Below are 19,622 nucleotides of genomic sequence, written 5' to 3'. Positions count from 1 at the left end.
GAAACTGATACTAAGCAATCATTACTAAGTTTGACCCATTTGGTTCGAATATGACAACGATTTTTGTTTTTTTTTGCTCTCGTTTATGAGCGTTTAAAAAAATGCACAATTTTTATAGTTTCTTGGCTTTTAAAAATTTTGTATTGCTGTGCTCAAAAGTGAGTATTGGAATCAATAGATGACATATAGTCATGGTTAATATATAAAGGATAACTAAATAAGTATGTTGAAACTTTTTTGCAGGGCTGTGGAGTCGTAGTCGTGGACTCAGAGTTGCAGTCGTAAAAAATCAGCCGACTCCAACTTATTATTTTTTTAATTATGCGTAAGTTTAAGAAGTAAATCGACTAATAAATTCAAATTTAATAATTTCTTTATAAAAATCATGAGTTTAAATTACAGTATAAATAAAATCGTTGAATTGCACACATTTGAATCTCATTTTTTTAAATAAAGTGATTTATTTATGTATGAAATTCATACACATACATACATATACTACATACTATAAATATACTTACTTTTTATTTATACCTATGTATTTCATCACCAATAATTCAATAAATTAGGTTAAATGTCAATTTTTAGTGATTTTTTATATTCTTTTAATTTTTAATATTATGAAAATCGCTATAATTTTCACTACTAATAATTTTATACGTTGGCAAGAAAAGTCCATCTTACTAAAATCGTTCAGGTTGGAGCCGGAGTCGGTAAACTTTGATCCGACTCCACAGCCCTGCTTTTTTGGTGTCAATGTTGTGAAAAAATATTATAATACTGTATATGTAAGTTCGAAACGATATTTCCTAATCAATTTAATTTTATACAATTAGTATCGTTCGAGAAGTGATGTAAATGGTCCAAATTGTTTTAAATCTGAAATTTTTGGTCGATTTCTACATATTTCAAAGCTATCATTTCAATGGAAGTTCGAGCTTGATTGACTCGTTATCCAACCAGCAAACTTTTAAGCAACATTTTACCTATTAAATTATTGATCCACTATTTTTTAAACGTATTTGACTTGCAAGTGAAACTTTAAAGAACATTATTTAAATTTTATTATTTACAATTTTAAAGTTACGCTGGGTTTTTGGCATACTTTCGAATCATACATACGTATCATCTTTCATATTCATACACACACCTAACTTCCCCCCAACTTTTCTTTGCTGTAATTTGTGCAATAAGAAACTTCTTAAGAATTGAATAGACAGAGGATGAAAATACTTTGCCCTTCAAAAAGGCAATGGGAAAGCTATCTTTTTCAAATTAATTCAAAACAATGATAGAGCATAGGTAGAGTCTATTAAAAATTAAAGAGCGCTCGCAATCAATTATGTTGCCTTGGACAAAAAGCCGTGAGTGGATTAAAATTTATATGCGAAGACGGTTTAAGTATTTAATAAATAGCACAAATTGTTGCACAAATTATTATGTGTGTGTGCATATGCTAATCTTGGCTTTAGTGACGCGTGACAGCTGTCACGTCATCAAACAATCACAAGGATTTTATGTCTAATTTATCATTTGCAAAAATTTAATGCAATTTTGAACTAGTATAATGTTTACATTTAAATTGGTACTATTCGTATCAAATTAATATTAAAACAATTAAATCTATATTCAAAATTCAATAAAAACTATTAAATCACATTTACTATATAAAGATGAATTTCTATCTGTCAAAATTACCAATTTATACACCAAATTTGACATACTTGTCGTTTTAGGGTACAAAATTTTCTTAAAAAGTTCTGCTAATTTAATTGTTTTTAAAAATTTATTCGCCCGAGCAACGCCGAGTAACTAACCGGTCGTTTTTTTATAAGAATTTTAAATAGGTTTTTTAGCTCTTTTTCCTATTATGCTGTACATTAACATTAGAAAAATATAATACTATGATTAGTAACAAAATTAAATTAAAATTGTAAAATAGAAAATGATCAGTAGATCAGTAGCTATTAAAATAGATATAAGATGTATTGTGAACATAATTTCGTAATAATAAAAAGCATTTAAAAATCAAAATCAATCGGTCGTTTTATATATAATACATATGTACATATATTTAATTTAATCAAATTCAAAAGAATAAAATTTCCATTATATATAAGCATTTTCGCAATTCAATATAATATTAAATTAAAAATAACAATGTATTATAAATATTTACATACAAGAATTTTAAATAAGTTTTTGATTTTCTTTTTCATTTTATGCAATATAAAAACTAACATTAAAATAATAAGATAATAATAATATAAATATATACTAAGAAGAAAAATAATGTGTAAAATATATCAAAATGATCAATAGATTATCTAATATATATAATTTCGTAGTAAATATAATTTCGAAAGAGACTTATATTTACTACGAAATTGTATGTAAGTTTGTAAGCATTTTTTGGTTGGGAATCGAAAACAAGTCAAAGTTTCCACGTCGACGATTCGATTGGTTGAATATTATTTATTTTCGATTCAAATAAATTTAATAAAAAAACAAATGAATATTTATTATTAGATTCGCCATTTTTACGCTGTTTATATTTCAAATACTGAGCAAAGCCGTATTTGAACAATAAAAAGCATTTAAAAATCCAATTGACTGGATTTAAAAAAAAATACATGACTTTCAAACCGGAACTTTGAAAACTTTCAAACTGAAATTTTCATTTCGAATGAACATACACATAATAAAAACAGTCAATGAAAAAAAAAACTCACCGATTTCAAAGCAGTTCCATGCAGATTTGCACAAGCCGTCACGATGACCTGATTGATGTAGCTGGCGAACAGCTGTAAGCGCGCGGTGTTTACAAAACTAGACGTCAAAGTGGTCGACACAACTCGACCAAAACCCAAAGTTTCCGGCCCCGTGCGCAGCTGGACGTTTTCGTGCGCTGTTTTTCTTTATCAGCACCAATTGTGGTTTTTTTTTTTATATATTTAAAATTGATTCAAACGTCAAACGATAGTTGTTTGAAGTGAGAATGGTGCTCAGCGTATATCTGTACGTCCGATCGAGGCGACGAGCGCCACCAGACTGAGCGGCGCTAGAGGAGACCCTCGCACACATATTCATTAGGAAAAGCGACAGGGGATGTCAACCACTGCACTTGTGAGCCATTAGAAACGTCTAAATCCAGTTTTGGATTTAAGAATGCTTGACGATCATGGAATATTTTTAAACGTGTCTATTGCTGCGTACGGACCAAACCAACGACGATTTTGGGCCAACTTTTAAAATCAGTAACGTACAAAATATCGAAATAAAAATTAAATTAAAAAAATTGAAATTAAATATCAAAATTAAGCTAAAGAGCAAGATTGAGCTAAAATTAGATCATCGTTGATGTTTTGAATTATGACGATACGCATTTACAAACAGAGAAATATTATAATTTCTCTGATTACGAGCGAAAGAAAACCTTGTTATTATTTCTTAAAAGTCGTCACGATATACTACTGTGTTTCGGCCGTCGATGAAACATTTAATAAATAAGCTTATTGTAAAAAACTAAATGTATGTAAGCTTATTGTAAATCATATTGTTACGTACGCCGTGGATTGAGCGAATTGTACTTAGACCAACGGATATCTGTTATCGGGTTAACTAAGTGCATGCACTTACTTTCAAGGATTATATCTGGACTCTAAGTGCATTTAGGCTAAACAATGACCGTTATTAGGCTTTTCTCAGAATCGGTACGGGGAGACCCAATGTCGTGGAAATACATATCCGAATACGTGACTATACAACAGGTAAACAGATTAGGCGTCCTGAAAGATCTACCCTTTATAAGGCGGTACGTAGGCGATATCATGTCATTCTGGACGGAGCAGTGACAGTGCGTATATCTCCTGAATCATCAATTAATGCTGTGAAACGACTGTTGGCCTTTTACTTGGATCCTCCACCCACCCCTACGCAACAATATTAACAATTAGATACAACATAACTTCTTATTGAATACTTATCTCGCAGATGAAACCGACTGAGGAGATATACAGTGAAATGTCAGATTTGACATATTTGGCCAAAAATCAATATATATCGTGTATTACATTACATGAAGCTAGACGCCAAATTTGAAATTTATATATATATATATATATATATATATATATATATATATATATATATATATATATATATATATATATATTTATATATACATATATATATATATATATATATATATATATATATATATATATATATATATATATATATATATATATATGAGAGTTAAAACTATAAATATTTAAATATTAGAGATAACGAGAACCTATAGAGCAAATTTTATAAAATATAGAGTGAATTATAGGCGTTTAAACAATTGAAATCTGAAATAGCATATCAAGGCGAAAAGGTTGAAGATAGATTATGATAGCCTTACGTACCGTCATAAACGTCACCGTATCCGAGATTCTGGATATTTGTTACGCATTGTATACGATATTTTATCTCCAACGTAATGGCAGACGATACATTTACGTATATTGATGACCAAAATGAGCAATATGGCAAAGTATGAAAGCGATCGGATAAGAGATAAAAATGACCGCTGACACGAAAGCCATGTGAAACGTAAAGGAGGTATGTAAAAAACTGTCGATGTCGGTTGTCGGTGATTTGTCAAAGGGTTTTTTTTTTCTTTCGTCGAAATAAAATTAATAATCACACATTATCCGATAAATTTTACCTCTGATGCTGCGTACGGACCAAACCAACGACGATTTTGGGCCAACGTTTTAACCAGCAGGATAAAACCAGTAGCGTACAAAATATCATTTCATCAAGACGTCATTTCAGCTTTTTCTTGGGGGGGCAGGCAAAGATTGGTCAAATTGAGTTTTTTTTCAAAAAATCTTTTTTATATCGGAATAAAAATGGAAAATATAAAATATGAAAAAATAATTATAAAAAAATATTATGTAAAAAGTCAAAAAAGCGCCGCAGGCGAAAATTTTTTTCCAAAAATCTTCACATGGTTAACAAACATCGACCATCAAAATGTATCACTATATCAAAAAATATACGAACATTCGGAAAAATAAACGATACACATCTGTTTTTGAGACAAAATAAAGTAAAGGGGACCTTTCTAACGATTCACTCCATGGGATGAACAATTTCTAAGAATGTTACTAATGGCATACCACTTAAAAACCAAAATATAATTGCTTCAAAATAATAAAATCTTTTTTTTTTCAAAGCACATAGCAGCGATTATTTTATTAGTTACCCAAAAGTAACATATGTACATAAGAAATAAACGCAGCATTCATAGATCCATAGTATCCCATTAATCATTAAATCCATAATATTTTCTAAATTCACACTATTCCTTAATTTAGGGGGGCGAGTGCCCCCCCAAATTACGTCCCTGAAAACAAAAAATGCATAATATTTTCAATTAGTGTTAATCGAAAATCAGGATTTTGGGGAGGGGGCCCCTATCCTATGTTTCTATATACATGGATTTGTCTAGATTAGGAATAGATTTAATATTCGGAAACTGTTTAAAATTGTGTATTTAAATCTTACTATATCGTCGAAGTATAATCAAATGTTATTTTGAAAGTATGTATGAAGTAAATTTAAATCGCTGGTTGATGATGAATCGTCCTATCAAAATTGTTTTAAGCAATTCAGTTTATATTATTCAGGGAAATTTGTTTATTCCCATTTTTATTTCAGTAGGTAGTTGTTACATAGGTATTGGTATATGCATAATATTGAGGTTGGAAATGGGCCCGGTAAAAGGGCCCACGCAAATGTTGAAACTTACATTTCGAGCCTAATAAAAAAAGTTAACCGATCCTTGGGCTGTTAAAGCAGGCATTAGTTGTTTGTGTATATCGTAAGAAATTTTTTTTGTTGAAATACCCAAACTCTAGGTCCCAAAGTGCAATATCCTATAAATATTTACACACGTGAAATAGTTAAATTAAAAAGTTATTTAATTTTACTGAGGGCCCATATTTTCTAACGGATAGTGGGGCCCACATGCCATCGGGCATGTACGCTTGTATGGCCAGTCCGCCACTGAGTGCACGTGCACACCAGCTGCATGACGCATCTGGCCGCATGGGGTGCACGTGCACCCAATACCTGCACCCTATCCTACACCCAATAGCATATAAAAAGGAGTCTGAACGAGAGGAAAAGAGTCAACAGCCAGCAGCCGACCAGCAACCACCTGATCAGATCCTGATCCTCCAGACGGCAGATCCTGCCGTCTCGACAACATAGCCGAATCCAGAGACATCGACACAGCAGATCCAGCCATCTCGAGGACATAGCAGTTTCCAGAGAATTACGAATACCGAATAAAACCATATTCAAACATACATACAACCGTGTTTCCACCATTGGACACAGACGATTATGTGTAAAAACACATGGTGACGGGTTACGAAGACACCTACACGACTAAACCAGTCTCACAAACGTCTCTGACCAATCCAGCCAATCAGAAACGACTTTGACGACAACCAATTAGAATCGAATTACAGACGCAGTTTCAGTTCTATATCATCATATATATAATATCGCTATTCCGTCTGTCTGTCTATCTGAGATAACGCTCGGCGTACTATAATAGTCGTTTCGATTCGACACAGATATACATATGTCACTGCTAAAACGTATATGAAGATATAATATACAAAAGAAAAAAACTTCTATATATATATTCTAATGTTTCCGCTTGACTGAAAATTTACCGCCATCGGTTGGAAATTTATTTAATTAATTAATCATTTATTTAATTATCAGTGTTTTATATTGTTTACCTACATATATGTATATGTAGGTAGTTTTTACCATTTTTTTCATATTAAACAATTAAATATAAATATTAAATTAAATTTATTTATAAAGTAATTGAAAAAAATTCGACCGCGTGCTTAATATCCAACACCTATGTGATGATATCATTGGTTACAACACTAGTTAGTTACATATTTTACATTAAATAAATGTAAAACATACATAATAAATGTAATTATCGTTTCGATCAGAAACGACTTTGACGACAACCAATAAGAATCGAATTACAGACGCCATTTCGGTATTATGAATACATAAGATGTTTGAATCGAAAAAAATTAGCATCATTTAACGACCGACCAATCACAAACGTCTTTGACCAATCCAACCAATCAGAAACGAATTACAGACGCCGTTTCGGTTCAATGTATGACTAGTTGTTTTACCCGGCTTCGCTCAGTATTAATATTTTTAGCTTAAACATGGCGAATCTAATAGTAAATATTCATTTTTTTTTTATTAAATTTATTTGACTCGAAAAAAATATGTTTCGAATCATCGTCATAGAAACTTTTTTTTTTCTTTGTTTTCGATGTTACAACCAAATGTTATGTTAGATTTGTTTTTGATGTTACAACCAAACATTACATACATACTTACAAAGTCTCTTTCGAAATTATATATTAGATAAGCAGGCTAAAATGTCACATAAAAACCACATAATTAATCTCTGCTAACAAATTGGCGAGAGAGCAACTTAAAAATTGCGAATTCGCAAAGTCCGTCAAGTGCAATTAATAGAGGTAGGATAGCCAAGGTGCCGCTCATTGTTCCATTGTTGTAAATCCTTTGTAAAAAAAGGTTCGGCAAACCTTTAACAATGCATTTACAACATTTGAACAATACGCGGCACCTTCTGGGTCCAGTGACTACTCATTAGACCACGCTGCTGTTACTCAGGATCGATCGTTTCTTATCAAAATTTATCAATTTTTGTGATTTTAATTGAAACGGTTCCTGTAAAATTGACATCTCCTTTCCGATCTCTCTTGCTAATCTCAAATTATTCAGCTTTTTGAGGTTCGCCAATTTCATTATAAATTTTCATCATTTCACTTTACTGCCAATGTCTCCTGACAACCAAATCCTGCATTTATTATGAACATACATACACCTTGTACGCGATATATATTTTTTAAATACAACCTGTTAATTTTCGATAAATTTGTTTAGATTTGACCTTTTCTTTATGTGTCTGATTATGATAGATCCACTGTGTACAAAATAGGTTGTATGCGTTAGGGCCGGGCCGCACCGTGCGACTTGCGAGCGACTTGGTTGAGGGCGACCAGACCAATGCATGCAGGTAGATGGGACATACCACACCCGTCAACTTGCCTGTCGCACACATTTCCATACATTTTTTCGTGTCGCGCAACTTGTCGACCGACAAAGTTGCACGGTGCGGCCCGGCTCTTAAGGATACTATCAAATGCGATACGACAAATCTTCGCGACGAACAACACGCGGCACCCTCTGGGTCCGGGCTTTAGTAATTAAATCCCTAAAATTGATACATATAGACAATCAATTAAATAAATTTAGCACACACACTCTCCACAATGCAATTCATAATGAACGGTTGTCTATGCAGCATAATGGCTTAACACGTTGCACGCCGTGTGCCGAATGCAAAAATGCGAAACGCACACCAGCGTGTGTTTAATGTGTTACAACAATCACAATAAATTGAACGGAAACATCTGTCAGCGGCGCGCGTCTATTTGAACAACATGTTACTAGGTAAACACACAATACGTCACGATCGTGGCGCATTTTTCGCGACTGGCAACATTGTCACATTTTCGAAATCCAGATTTTTGACCACTGAGGGCCTGCCTGCATGCTCGGAAATTACCAAGCAGGGCCTGCGGGCCGGATTGGGACCCAATTAGCGGTAGTATGCGGGCACGAATCGAGCACAAACGCCCCTATACATATGTACATATATACGTGAACACACAACACGTTATTATTATTTCCGCCGCTTTGTGTGATCGGAGACTGTTTGACTCTAATAAGATTATACCGACGCTTAGTTAGAGTAAGTAACGTGTCATAGATCGGTTGGTTGAAAAAAAAAGGACTCGATGTGACATCAATAGATGCTTTCTTGTCATCTTCTTTAATATATACTACTAGTGTTGTGCCCGATGAAATATCATTGCATGGGTCATGGCTAGAGACACGTATTTCGGGCATCTATTTTTGTCAATTTAAGCATTTTCATTTTGCATTTTAGCGTTTTAGGGCATTAAAAATGTTGAATTATAGCATATATGTATTTGTATGAAGAGTTTAATTTTAAATAATAAAAAATTTCGATGAATTTTAATGAAATTTATTTACATACATACATACAATTTAAAGACAACACAACAATTAAAAAATACTAGAAAAATTCAAAAATGTTTTGTAATTAAAATTACAATGAAAAAAACATGAATATAAAAATACAAAGACAAACAATATGAATATAAAAATTTAATACCAATTAAAATTTATTAAAACTCAACACGGAGCATATTTCTACAGATTCTTTTTTGAGATTCGTGCGATGATCGATAACAATTATATGGTATTTACTAAAATACCTTTCAGCATCCACACTATTGATGGGACACCAAATAGATTTTAGAGCTGCACAACCAAACTCTTCATATTTAATTTTTGTTGCCATCAATAATAGCAATATATCCGGCGTGGATTCACTTTTTATACTATCTATTAATTGTCTAAAAAAGTGCTGATATCCTTCCAAACATTGAGTCTCTGTTAATACATTAAACAATGGCAGGTTTCTAAAAAATAAAACTGTTTCTTTAACATTAATATTATATTTTGTACCTGCCACAGATGGATTGAATAGTTTACTCAATGTTTGGAGGTATAGATTTGTCTCATTTAGTCTTGAGTGCGAGTCTAGTTTTAAGACTTTACTTTTTTGAGCAGCCTTTTGGATACACAGCTCCAACTGTCTTCTTTTGTTTACAGTAGTAGACAAAAGCAGTTGCTTGGTTTCGACAGGAAAAACACCGTCTATGGTAAACTGCAAGCTCTGTTTTATCTCTTCAATTTCTTCACATAATAAATGGGCAAAGGGATAGGAAGAATCTTCTAAATGGTCTATTAATTTTATAAATTTTATGCAAATTTCACTTTTGTTTGTTATTTTAGCATCTATTCGCATATTGGCATATTAAGGCATCATGGCATATTAAGCTATTAATTAAAAAAAAATAAAAGAAATGTGTCGGTCCTGTGTTCAATCCGCACGCTTTTATACATATATTAATAAAATATTAATATAAAAAAGTAAGTTCTTGATTCTATTAACTATTTATGGAATACGTATTTATTTTATGCTAGTTGTTTTACCCGGCTTCGCTCAGTTTTTACAATAAAAACAGCGTAAACATGGCGAATCTAGCAGTAAATATTCATTTATTTTTTTATTAAATTTATTTGAATCGAAAAAAAATCGGCTCGTCTTCATAGAAATTTTGACTTGCTTACGAAATTCTCAACCAAAGTTATATACATAAATACTTACATACAAGTATCTTTCGAAATTATATATTGTAGTAGATTAATCATGCTATGGACACCGAAACTTACGGCAATATTATTAAAGACCTTTCATTTAATTATATTGTAATAGTATTATATAGTTAAACTAGTATTGTAACAAATGAAATATCATCGCATGGGTTATGAAATACATCATACAATTCGAACAAATTCGATTTTCAATGTATAATATCTGTTAATTAATGCAAAACACTAAAAGCTACAAGCACACTGAATCGTACACCTTGCATGTGCTATTGGTTTCCAACTGGGAAGGGCGTTTTTTCAGGTCATTGTTAATTTGTACGATCTTTTTACATAAATTGACAAATTTCTTTTACATTTCTTCAAATATGGAATTCACCGTTATCGATATCTGTCAATACTATATCAATAAAATATCACCAAAAATACTCCAGGGTGTAAGTTTTGGCCTGGAGGTCATATCATAGATCAGGCGTGCCGCGTACCTCTCTGTATGTTTGCGCCTTCTGCATCATCAAACCAACCCTGCTGTAAATAAATTATTCTTCAATGATTAAGACATGTTTTTGGTACCTATCCAATTTTGAAAACGCATAATTAGGTCATAATTAGGCAGACATTAATTTCAAGTCATAATTAGGCAGACAAAATAAAAGATCTGCTCTAACGAAAACGGTTCAGCTGTGCAACTACGTACATTTGTATGCTATAGAACGGTTTTGAGTTTACGCAGGTGTACTTTCCAGCTGAATTTGCACCTTTTTGCCCGGAAACAAAATCCGGCGAAATTCAGCTTGAAGGAACCATGCCACACGAAAAACACCACGAGAACCGCAACATAAGTAAATCAACTATTTACATTTACAAATTTTTTTAAAGTTTATTTCACCCGGGCAACACTCGTCGAGTTGCATGCAATATTAAGATTGCAAATTTTGATCGACTTGCGAATGTACATGTGTTTTATATTGTACAGAAAACATTACACGTTTTAACCCGAGGCCAGGGGTATGCAACTGTCGGCGTACGATTTAACAAACGATCGCCTCGGGTCACCGAAATATCATACAAGTGTACATATCTACTCGTCTGCATTGGACTTTGAGTTTTACCTAGGTTTAGCTTTGAATTGCATTGTGAATTCTGTTGTATGTATATCAGGGTTGAAACAATGTATATCTTATTTATTTGAAGTTTTTATTTTCAACTATTTTTTATTTTTATTTCATAGAACACTAGCTTTATTACCCGGCTTCGCTCGATATTTGTAATATAAACCGCTTAAACATGACTAATCTAATAGTAAACTTTTTATTAAATTTTATTGAAAAAAAATAAATATATATATATATATATATATATGTAAATGAATGTCTGTGTGTGTGTGTATCTCGAATAGGCTCCTAAGGGCCGGGCCGCACCGTGCAACTTTGTCGGCCGACTAGTCGCGCGACACGAAAAAATGTATGGAAATGTGTGCGACAAACAAGTTGGCGGTTGTGGCATGTCCCATCTACCTGCATGCATTGGTCGGGTCGCCCTCAACCAAGTTGTTCGCGAGTTGAGCGGTGCGGCCCGGCCCTAAGCCACTAAAGCGATGACGATGGAACTTTCAGGATTTGTTGTATGCATATCCAGGAAGATTACTGTAAAAAAAAACGGGAATGAATGTCATTCGTTATAATTTCAAATGTTTTCGCGTCGCAACCAGGGTGTTCGCTGCCTGCGTTGTTCCGAAAAATGGGAACGGGAACGAGAACGGGAAAGGGAACGAGAAAGGGAACGGGAATTGCATGCGTTGTTGTGGCATTGCAACGCATGCCGGGTTCAGCTATTTTATATAAATTTATTTGAAGACTCATTTGCTTTTTTTATTAAATTGACTGTCATGAACAAACAAACATATTATATAGTAAGTCTCTTATAAAAAATTATATGTACACCCCCGAAGTCTGCACCCCCCTGGGGTTCGATGCCCTAGGGCTTCGCCCTCGGCGCCTACGGTCCCGGGAACTTCGAATCCTTTGGATCGGAAAAAAGCGAATTATTTGTTCGATGACGTCAGAAAAATAGACTGTTGACGAAAAATACGTAGGTACATACATACAAACAAACTTTAGTGTTTTATATGTAAGATGAACAGATATAATAATCAATATACATGCATATGCATTTTATACATTGCGAATTTATACAAACATCCAGTGTCCACAATGGAGAAGTTTCTGCAACATTTTATAATCAAATTGTCGAACCTCAAAAAGCTGAATAATTTGAGATTAGCAAGAGAGTTAGGAAAAGAGATGCCAATTTTACAGGAACCGTTTCAATGAAAATCAGAAAAATTGATAAACTTTGATAAGAAACGATCGACCTGGAGTAACAGAATCGTGGTCTAGTGGTGAATGTTGTATTTTTTCGTTCAGGGTGTCACGGGTTCGATTCCCACTAGAGCCTCGTTGTTGGCCAGACCTTGGTTTGTCGAAGTCGATCGTTTCTTATCAGAATTTGCCAATTTTTCTGATTTTCATTGAAACGGTTCCTGTAAAATTGGCTTTTCCTCTCCAATTTTCTATTGCAAACCTTGAGTTAATTTAATACCTCAGGTTTTGCCATAGATGTCTCTGTGGACGTTTATTGAATATAAAAATTCGTATTGTTACAGGAAAAATGTTATTGATCGTATTATATACGATGTTTGTAATGTCTGACCATAGATGTCATGTATTGTTTCGATGTATGTAATAATAATGTATTTAATCTTAAGCGAGTGTGCTAAACATAGCACACTCACCTATTTGAAGTAATCTGTTCATGCGAGTGTGCATGATTAATTGAATTTAAAAAAAAACAAACCAAGGTCTGGCCAGCAGCGGTACTCTAGTGGGACTCAAACCCGTGAATACTCTGCTCGAAAGCAGAATATTCTAAGTTTCTAACCAATAGTCCACGCCGCTGGTTGACACTTGAAGGTGACAACTATCGGTTGCTTTGGAAAGTTCAATGACTTGCCTCTGACGTTTCGATGGGAATACCATTTTCCAAATGGATATCAACTTATTTATTTATTTATTTAATAGCAAATTGCTAATTGAACATGTAACAAAATAACAAACTTAACATAACTATAACTTAATACATACATATATGTGTACTTACTTATGGCAAATAATCGCTCACTTTAATATGGCACAAAATAGCGACACAAAGCAAGAAAAGGCAAGCACTAATGATTAGAGCCCGGAATCTGAAGGGGCTGTTTATTGTTCAAAGATTGTAAATGCATTGTTAAAGGTTTGCCGAACCATTTTTACAAAGGATTTACAACAATTGAACAATAGGCGGCACGTTTCCGGCCCCTTCGGATTCCGACCTCTACTAATGATGAACACCCGGCTTAGCCCAAGAAACATCCCCACATCCCCACTCGGGATTCAGTGAATAGTCTTTGGAACTCGCCAAATACTAAACGTCTGGTTTAATCGCATCTTGAAAGAACACGCGGTACAGGTAGTCAATGAGACTCGTTCAGCGTTTTAAGCTGTATTTATTTTTCGATGGACCAAAACCATATGTCGTTTGTTCGCTGTATAAAACTAGCTATCATACATAGGTTGCGAATATATAGTGTTGCGGAAATAGGAGTGTGTACGTACACATGTACTCAACCAACGATCGAAGTGAGTGACATTTTATACCCACGACAGGAAGGATGAAACCGACAAGACAGTCAGCTGTGACGGTCGAAAATTTCCTGGAAATCGGTTATGGGTGCGTATCAAAATATATATGTAGGTAGAATGTCAATATTTCAAATTATGCATATGCAGGATACTCTTTAAAATAAGCATGAGCTAAAAGTGGAAAGACCAAAAAAATCCACTCTACACACTGAATGATTTTATTATTTTTTAAATAGCAAATTTATGTTTTGGCTTTATATGTACTTATTCGGTGACTATTTTGTACATAGCCAGCAGCATGGCTCAGTGGTTGCGTTGATACTAAGCACCGAGTGATCGCCGGGTTCGATCCCGTGAGCTGACCTCGATTAAAAAGAATTTAATCTGAGTATAATTATGTGGGATTTTATGTGTGTGAGTGAATTATGTAATGAGCAATGTTGAGGAGTGATGTACAAACAGTGGTACACTGTTTGTGAGTTGGCAGAAGTGTGACGCCAACTGACAGTGAGTAGTCGAGCCACTAGCCGGACGGCCACCGGTAGGTGCGTACGCGCACGTGTGTATACTTAATGTACAATAAACGTACATTGATGGACCAACACCGTCTTTGATTATCTCTCCCGCAATCCTCCCTATATCTCGAACTCTACAATTATATAATTGTATAATCATATAATTGTATAATTATATAATTGTATAATCTTTAAGAGGGCTGGACCCCAGCACCTTGTCCATACAAATGTATAAAACTTATCCCTTCCTCAATTATGGCACTAGAGAAATTATTTTTTAATATGCTATGGATATCCTAGGATTAATTGATTTTTGATTAATTTAATTTTTTGATTAATCAAAAAAAAAAAAAAAAAAATAGAACTATGCCCATACCATGAAATAAAGCTGAAACATATTTACTGCTGGCTTAACGTTGTTTCTGCCGGTATACAATTTACATGAATTTATTTCCAATACATACACAAGTTGTTAATATTAAAACTTCGTGAGCTAAAAGATCAGTACCGATAGGCAAAAATTTCAAAATCGATTACCAATCATGTATTCAAAGGAAACTCAGTCATTTAATTAGCTACATATGTAATTAGAAAGTCTATTAGTTAGGTAGATATAGTTAGTTCAATTCGTTATTTAATTAGACATTTTAGTTAGTTGTTGAGTTGGTTAGTAAGTTAGATAATTAGTCATTTAGTACGTTCATAGGTTAGTAAGTTATTCCACTGGTCGAGAAACTTTTAACTGGTCATATTCGATGTAAGTCTCGATATACTCTCCATGTGCAGTGGCGTTGCTAGGGGTGGTGTCACATAAAAAATAATTTTAATTAATTATTAATGTTTGATAATTAATATGACTTACGGGAGAGAAACGCCAAAAGAGAAGCTAAATTCACACGGTGTTTCTGGATTGCGTATCCGTGTGACTGAATCAGTTAACCTAATTACCTTTAGGTATATATATTTTTATTTTTATTTTATTTTTACATTTTATAACAGGAAGGCCTTACAGGTAAACCCCAATGCGCCTTCCTGGCCAATTACAAACAATACAGCATTTTTATTTATTATACAAGTCGCTGAATTACGAGACACTAACTTAAGCTCGCAATGTAACGAGATCTATGAATTGTACATAAATTTTATTGTACATTTATCATACTGAAATAGTGGTGACATAGTAGTAGGTAGGAAAGATTTTTAGCCAATTTTTAATCGGGAACCGTTTCAACAATGAAATCAGAGAAATTGGCAAACTGTGATAAAATCAATCGACCAGGAGTCACAAATAACCAGGTCTGACCAGCAGCATTACAGATATAATCAGATTTTTTTTTTAATCGAGATCAGCTCATGGGATCGAACCCGGCGCCTCTCGGTGTTAAGCAGAAGTTTAACGACCGAGCTATGCTGCTGGCTAAATTTGTTTTAAAATATATATATGTACATATGTACTAAAAATCTACAAAGTGAGAATTATGTATGTACTCAGATATGACGTCATGAGGTCAAGTATTACAAGCTGGTAATTTATTATTTTTTTATTTATTTTATTTTACATACATATGTATATACAAATATACCAGGAAGGCTTAACAGGTAAACCCCAAATGCGCCTTCCTGGTCCACATAATTATTACATAGATACATGTAAATCTGAACAATATCTGACATCTATGGTCAGATATTACAAACATTGTATTAATACGATAAATAACGATGAATAACTTTCATGTAACAATGCGAATTTTATATTCGATAAACAACCACAGAGACATCTATGGTGAGCAATATGGCGAAACCTAAGATATAACAATAACTAAAGGTTCGCAACAGAAAATTGGGAAGGAAACGCCAATTTTACAGGAATCGTTTCAATGAAAATCAGAAAAATTGGCAAATTCTGATAAGAAATGATCGACCTTGACAAACCAAGGTCTGGCCAATAGCGAGACTTAGCGGGAATCGAACTCGTCACATCAAGTACGAGATAATACAACATTCACCACTAGACCACGCTACTGGTTAATTATTTATTTATTTATTTAATAGTTTTGGACCATTGTGGCATTACAGGAAGAACCTAATGCGCCACAATGGCCCACATTTGAAAAAGATATAAAAACATGATATAAAAACAAGTAAACTGTAAATAAAGGAAAAAAGCAAAAGCAGAAAACATGGTCAAATAAAATAATAAAAAAAAAGTAACAAAAGGAAAATAATACATCATTCAGAGAGAAAAATAACAAAAGTGTAAAAATAAAATCCATAAATCCCATTCTTTGTTTACACTGAACAAAATTAAAATAGTATATAAAAATGTACAAAGGAGAAAGAAAAAATAAAATAAAATAAAACAAAATATGAATAAAAAATAAAATCACAGCGAGGCCCAAATGGAAGAGAGTAGATTAAGATTCCACTCATACATCACATTCAAATTAAGAAAGTAATGATGAGCGCAGGTTACCAGATAAATATGTTAAAATAATATCCGATAATCTACGCTCCCCAAGGTGGAAAATATCACATTCAGGGACAGCAGCAACGATTTCATTGAGAAGTCGAATAGCTCTTTATATACAGGTATTTATAAAAACTATATAATACCAGTGTTTTTACCCGGCTTCGCTCGGTATTTGTCATATAAAACGCTTAAACATGGCCAATCTAATAGTAAAAATTTTATTGTATTTATTTTAATAGTTTTATTTTATTTAAATTTATTTGAATATTCAACGACCGAGCTATGCCGCTGGATATATATGCACTGCTTTCTCAGGAATTCAAACATAAGTCAATTATGCCTCATATTTGATCCTATACATAGCTGCACCAGACGGATTTCGCGGTAGCTGTATAAATACAGAAAGCTGTATATATACAGACATTGCAATGAGGCGTGTAGCCGCTCGAGGACTGTCACACAATGAATATGTCGAATTAGCGTTTTTCAATTTGAATAAATTGATGTCACCCGATGCAGACCGCACTCTCCGCACTGCCACTGTGCACGTGGCTTAGAACCACGTCAATCTCTACCCCGAACGAATTACGTCCGCTCTGGCGCGGAATAGTGTGTCAAAAAAGGAGCTCAGCACTTGTCACGAACACAACGACGTTTGCAAAGTTTGCGGGCCACTCGCTACCTACCTGCCGGCTGTCAATCGGCATCTTAACCCAAACAACGGAAAATGGGGAGATAGAAAGTGGAGTGAGAGGGTGACGGGGAGGGGAACAATCGCGCGCCGCCCCCGGCTGCGAACGTCAAAAGCACAAAGGACGACAGCCACGCGAAATACAAAAACTGTTTGATACGCCATAATGTGTGCTAGGTGGGCTATCAACCCTCCTGCCCCTCACCTCACCTCCAACCCCCTCTCCTAGTATCAAGACCGGGGGGGAGGGGGATTGTGTGGGTGTCGTTTTGGTTGTTGCAAGCGAACGAAATCGGTTCGTTGTATCGGCGCGGGTCTGTTATCTCAACGTTTTATGCACAAAGGATTTTTATTCCGTTTGTGTGTGTTGTCGGTCGCCACATTTTAAATACGCGCATTTTATTAATTGTGAATTTTTGCGCTCACCCACGTCACAGACAGGCTGTGAAATGTCGCCACGATAAACTATCGCACGTATGCGTGCGTTGTTGCTTTGTATAAACGCACGGCAGGTGGCGCGCGCGCTCTCCAGCCACCAATGAAACTAGCACTATGGAGCTTCACGCCATTGATATTGTATTTGTGACGCCTTCAAATTATTGATATTGTAACGTTACATAGAGAGACGCCCCGTAGACCGGTGACGTCATGGTGACGCCGACCAATGGTGGAGTCGGGCGTTGCGGCCAATGGCTGCACCCGACTCCTTGACCAATGACTATACATGTTTACGTGTCATAACGTGTATGCGCTGAGCGCTGAATATTTATAAGTATGGTGCGCTCTCGAACGGTGGCATTCGGATCCTGACCTCCACCGGACGAGCAGCAATAAAGACTTGGAACCTGCCTGCGTGTTTTCTTGTACCTCGACCTGACTCCACTTACCTTTGAATACTCTTCAATATGTTTATTATTAACCAGTGGTAGACGTTTAATGCTTTAGATTGCGTGGTTACGGCTTCTATCCCTGGCTTTTTTGCTGGCCAGACCATGGTTGTGTGACTCCAAGATCGATCGTTTCCTTTCAGAGTTTGTCCATTTATCTGATTTCATTAGAAGGGGTTCCAACAAATTGGCAATCTTGTCCTATTTCTCACAAAATGTGAGTTAACAGCATTTCTGCAACAAAAATGCTGCAAAAATTAGTCCATAAATGTCTTTATGATGATTGTAATGTGGTCACAGCAACAATGGGGTCTACCCATACATAGATATATAATACACATAGATCCGCCCTCACGCTTTATACTGGTCTCCCTTTTGGCGCATGCAAAATACAGTCACGGTTTTGGAAACCGGAACACCATAGAAAAATGTGATTTTGCATGAAATTTCAGTGAACTTAAATAAAATAAACACCCAAAGTCATTAAAATGGTTTATTATATCGTAATGCTTTATTTTAACGACAATTGTTAAGAAAAGAAACAACAACAAAAAAGGTAGGGAGAATTTTAGTCCGAGCCGGTTTTTATGACCAAACGCAGTCTCCACAGTTGAATGAAATTTTGAATGAAAAAACACAGTTGAGCGTAAACTTTTAATTTTATTAGTCACATGGTATTATTTACAAATTATAGAAACTTAATTAATATTTTGTTGCGGCTCCTTTTAATTTTATGACGGCTTTTATACGGTAAGGAATAGAATCTATTAAGTTTCTTAAAATGTCGATGGGGAAGTCTTCATACCATACTTTTTCAATGGTCTCTTTTAATAATTGATGGCTAGACACATTTGTTTTACTAATCCTATATTTATTAGCCATCCATACATTTTCAATTGGGTTTAAATCGGGACGGGAAGTTGAAGGCAGCGTTAAGGGACGATCCCATCAGTTCTTTGGTGTGGTCTGACCATC

The 19,622-nt window shown here is 34.5% G+C and overlaps 2 protein-coding genes across 2 annotated transcripts in view; both read right to left on the bottom strand.

Moving 5' to 3' along the window:
* Positions 1-3,055, bottom strand: part of LOC143909231 (protein CBFA2T1-like) — a 144,164-nt gene extending 141,109 nt beyond the window's left edge. Inside the window, exon 1 of the mRNA XM_077427137.1 lies at positions 2,733-3,055. The gene's annotated coding sequence lies outside the window, so the exon portion shown is untranslated. The remainder of the gene's footprint in view (positions 1-2,732) is intronic.
* The window catches only part of vih (ubiquitin conjugating enzyme vih), a 347,513-nt gene that overhangs the window by 156,279 nt on the left and 171,612 nt on the right, over positions 1-19,622 (bottom strand). The window lies entirely within an intron of this gene.

This window comes from Arctopsyche grandis, chromosome 3, assembly GCF_051622035.1.
Source record: "Arctopsyche grandis isolate Sample6627 chromosome 3, ASM5162203v2, whole genome shotgun sequence".
Taxonomy (NCBI): domain Eukaryota; kingdom Metazoa; phylum Arthropoda; class Insecta; order Trichoptera; family Hydropsychidae; genus Arctopsyche; species Arctopsyche grandis.
This window is presented reverse-complemented; position numbering and strand designations above follow the sequence as displayed.